This window comes from Thalassophryne amazonica, chromosome 3 (assembly GCF_902500255.1).
Source record: "Thalassophryne amazonica chromosome 3, fThaAma1.1, whole genome shotgun sequence".
NCBI classification, from domain to species: Eukaryota; Metazoa; Chordata; class Actinopteri; order Batrachoidiformes; family Batrachoididae; genus Thalassophryne; species Thalassophryne amazonica.
Genome location: NC_047105.1, coordinates 111,740,295 through 111,745,391, shown reverse-complemented (window position 1 = coordinate 111,745,391; position 5,097 = coordinate 111,740,295).

Below are 5,097 nucleotides of genomic sequence, written 5' to 3'. Positions count from 1 at the left end.
GTATGCAACACAAGCGCTTGATTTTGTGTCTTTCCACTAGGTGGAAGCAGAGAACTGTGGAATAATGGTGACATGTTGTTGGTTTGGTCAAAGACCTCTGAGTTAGCTGCACAGTTCTGAATAGAGAGTGAGGCTTTTGCAGGTAATTTGTACACACAATCATTCTTACAGTATTACAGTTCTCACCAAGCGGTAGACATACTCACAATCCTCCTGACTGAATTCATATCGACTTTGGTGTGTGACCCTTTTGTGAATGGAACATGGCTCTGTATTTTCCATTAAAAACTTATAGGTCCCACAATGGATTCACACTTTTCAGTGTTTCTTGGCGTAGAAATGTGACTCTTTAGTTTGCATAATATTAAGCACAGTGAGACAAAGACACGCTAAACACCAGTAAGTTGAGTCTCTGGCAGCTGGACCTTCACGGGGCCATCCGAGAGGACCTGTGGTTGTTAAAGGTGGAACACTTTCATTAATCTCATTTGTTAAACAGAGCTTTTAATCATGAACAGCTGCTGGAATTTGTCGCACGCCACGCCGTTCCAGTAGTTAGAAGAGTGCAGACAGATCTAGGTGTTAGTCGATGAATTCCATAGGTCACAGCAGACTGAAGTGTGTGTTTGCCCACATGGAAACCTGTAGGAGCACGTGGGGGTGATGAAGTGGTGGCTACATGCCTCCCACAAAGACCTGTGTGGTGGACAGGTCACAGAAACACCCTAAAGGCACTCGCACAATGGATTGCTTTTTAACTGCTACTATTCTGACCTGAATCTGACTGACAGCGTTGAAAAGAGATTGTGTTACGCTTGTAGAGCCGATTGAGAGAAATTAATTTTTTTAATGTCAACATTTATGTCATGAAAGTCCAGTCAGGATGGAATAATTGCTGATGTCATTAATAATTGATTAATAAAAGAGAGGTAGAAGAAAATGCTTTATAATCTATATGTGCAAAAAATATTCATGCATATCTTTGACCTAACACTTGTATGAGTTATTAAAAAAAGTGGGAAAGAAGAAGAAAGAATGAAATGTTGAGATATGAGGAAATTAAACTCGTGTGTGAGTGAAAGAACAACAGAAGCTCTCATCCTTCCAGGAAAAACTGCCTGGACAGAAGTTATAGCTTGGAATATTGTCCTGTTCCATCAGTTTCAGTTATCCTTGAAATTACACAAGTTGAAACGCCGACTTGAAAATGCACTGAATGGAAATGTATGTTGAAAAAAATCTAATATTGCAAAAGTTTTTACCCTCATGAGGTGGTTTCCAGGTGATTTGCAAAACTGAAATGGAAACAGTTTTTCCAATTAGACATCATATGGTGTATGTGACGTCACAAAGACATTTTAAACTACATGTGGAGACGAAGTAAGACAGAGATCTTGCTAAACCCAATATGCATTATGGCAATATTGGACTTAGAAAAACAATGAAATTGCAATATTTAGTCATGGTAACCTTTGCATTATTATATAACAGCTGAGTGGATTCTTGTCATTTGATTAGCGCTTTGTATGTCATGTGACATGGATTATTCCTCCTATTTGTGTTGTGTTGCATTTTGCGTGCAAATTTGGTTCCATTTACTGTGCAAATTGGTTCCATATGTTTTGTACCATTGCACACAGAACCCCACCCATGCATGCATGCACTAGTGGGGGCGCCATTTAGCTAAACATAGCAGAGTTTGTTTTGCTGACAGACAACAATTTGAACGAGCTAAATGATGCTAATTCTTCACGCACACAAAAACAATTCCACCATGCAGTAAGCTGTCTGGAAGCATGAAGAGCTGTTAGGATGAAGAGGATGAAAAGCAGGAGAAATTTCTGATGTGAATCCCCCCCCTCTGGAGTGAAGATGTACACACTTTTTTTAGGGGGGGGGGGGGGATGTAGACAGAGAGTGCACCAAAATGTAAGTCCTTTTTCTGTTGTTTATAAATTAATAAAATATCAAATGACAAGGATCTATTTTAGCTGTTATATAAAACAATTATACATTCTTTCAATGGAACAAATATTTAATTCGGTGAAAGATGGAATCTTTCACCTCATGAAATATTCATACCATTGAACTCAAACATTATTTGCATAACATGACTATTGGAACTCCAGTTCTCACCAGAGCTTCGTTGAAATTCCAGTTATTGCAAGAGGATGAAACCCTGCAGTGGCATTATATCACTAATGTAAACATGGTCATTTCACTGTAGCGTTTTGTCAACATTCTGAACATGTCCCTTAACTTTTGTCTAAAACTATAATGGAACCCCAGCTGTTGTAATCTCTAGTTGTCCACAAATCAGTACCAAAACCCACACGTTTCCCCCCCAGTGTTAAGCTGCTCTCCATGTTTTCTGTGTCCGGCACTTAAAAAAAATAAATCATACGTTACCGCCATAGACTGTAGTAGTGCATGCCCCAAAAGCACAGGACACATGAACAAACACAATCTGATATTAGTGATGTGTTGCATTTTGTTTGTTGTTCATTCTTTCTTCCCTGACAGCAGCCCAGGTGAAGGCGTTTCCCCGATATTAACACTGTGTGCTGCAGATGCAGTCATAAGTGTCATAATCACATGATCAGTGACTGTCGATGTGGAACTTGGTGTCGTTGCACATCATTAAGGTCACCTCATCAACTAGTCTTTGTAACCCCACTGACTATGCAAAAAAAACCAAGTCTCCTGTTGGTAATGCTAAAATGAATGAAGTTTCATTCAAATTAAGTTGTGTTGGTGTCATTATTACTGAATTTGGATCATCTTAATTCATTTGAGTGTTAGCAGTTGAAGCACTTCATTAAGTTGGTTCAACACTTCCCCGCCCCTTTGTTTTTTTCCCCTGTATTAGCACTGAAAAATGCTGCAGGAATCCCTCATATCAATTGCTCATTGTGGCAGGGCACCAGTCCTGTGTAAATTCGTATACAGTGAGGAAAATAAGTATTTGACCCCCTACCAACCACCAAGAATTCTGGCTCACAGACCTGTTAATTTTTCTTTAAGAAGCTCTCTTATTCTGCACTCTTTACCTGTATTAATTGCACCTGTTTGAACTTGTTACCTGTATAAAAAACACCTGTTCACACACTCAATCAATCACACTCCAAACTGTCCACCATAGCCAAGACCAAAGAGCTGTCTAAGGACACCAGGGACAAAACTGTAGACCTGCACAAGGCTGGGATGGACTACAGGACAACAGGCAAGCAGCTTGGTAGAAGACAACAACTGTTACGATTATTTATTAGAAAGTGGAAGAAACACAAGATGACTGTCAGTCTCCCTCGGTCTGGGATTCCATGCAAGATCTCACTTTGTGGGGTAAGGATGATTCTGAGAAAGCTCAGAAATACACAGGAGGACTTGGTCAATGACCTGAAGAGAGCTGGGACCACAGTCACAAAGATTACATTAGTAACACATGATGCTGCCATGGTTTAAAATCTTGCAGGGCAGCAAGGTCCTCCTGCTCAAGCCAGCACATGTCCAGGCCCGTTTGAAGTTCACCAGTGACCATCTGGATGATCCAGAGGAGGCATGGGAGAAGGTCATGTGGTCAGATGAGACCAGAATAGAGCTTTTTGGAATCAACTCCACTTACCATGTTTAGAGGATGAGAACAACCCCAAGAAAACCATCCCAACTGTGAAGTACGGGGGTGGAAACATACTCTGGGGGTGCTCTTCTGCAAAGGGGACAGGACGACTGCACCGTATTGAATACACTGGGGTCATGTATTGTGAGATTTTGGCAAACAGCCTCCTTCCCTCAGTAAGAGCATTGAAGATGGGTCATGGCTGGGTCTTCCAGCATGACAATGACCCCAAACACACAGTCAGGGCAACTAAGGAGGGGCTCCGTAAGAACCATTTCAAGGTCCTGGAGTGGCCTGGCCAGTCTCCAGACCTGAACTCAATAGAAAATCTTTGGAGGGAGCTGAAACTCCAAACCTGAAAGATTTGGAAAAGGTCTGTATGGAGGAGTGGACCAAAATTCCTGCTGCAGTGTGCAAACCTGGTGAACATAGATTTTCACAGGTGTTCAAATACTTATTTGCAGCAGTAACATACAAATAAAATTAATTTTTTTGATTATGTCTCTCACAGTGGACATGCACCTAAGATGAAAATTTCAGACCCCTCCATGATTTCTAAGTGGGAGAACTTGCAAAATCGCAGGGTGTTCAAATACTTATTTTCCTCACTGTATATGAGGATCTACAGGAAATTCTCACACATGGTCTTGGTGGCTTCCCTCACTCATTCCCTTCATGCACGGTTACTCCGTTTTTGAGTCAGATCTCCTCAAACCACATTTGCAGCATACTCTTTCACTTTTTTAATAAATGACGTCATATGGCACATGTCATATGTGAACCATTTTCTCTGCTCAATTGTGCAAGAAAAAAAAAATGGAAATGACATCACCTGCAGCCAATTGTCTTATTTTTGCTCCTTAACACACATATAACCGATGCAGAAGGTGGTGTTGATTCCACACCATCAGTCTGGTTTGGATTCCGCTCATATTAAAGCTGACTATCTGCGTTAAGGGTTCATTCAGGGTTTATCCCTACTTTGAGATAGAAACGTGAACCTGAAATAGGTTTTATAAATTTTTCTGTTTGTTCACATATTGTATGATACAGAACAGTGGTGCGACAATGTAACTTCACACGTTTTCAAAGTAGTAATGCCCAGGTTTCCCCTTCCAACGCCCTCGCAGGCGGTGCATGACTCTGCCAGTTCCGGCAGAGTGAGTATCACTTTGTGAGCTTGAACACAGATCTGGAGTGTAAACTAATTCCTTGTGGTTAACAGTGCCAGGACAGGATTAATGGACTTTGGATGGAATTAATACTGTAAAAACTACTATGTGATCAACTTTGAAATTTAGGTTCAGATACATAGAAGTAGTGTTATAATCAAGACCCGGCAAGGCCAAGACCAGGACTGGATCACTGTGAGTACCACACACAGTGACACATTGACAATAATATGTGAAACATGCAAACCACAGGCACAACTGATCTGAAAGATTCACATAACCAGAAAAACACCCACAAACTGAGCTGGA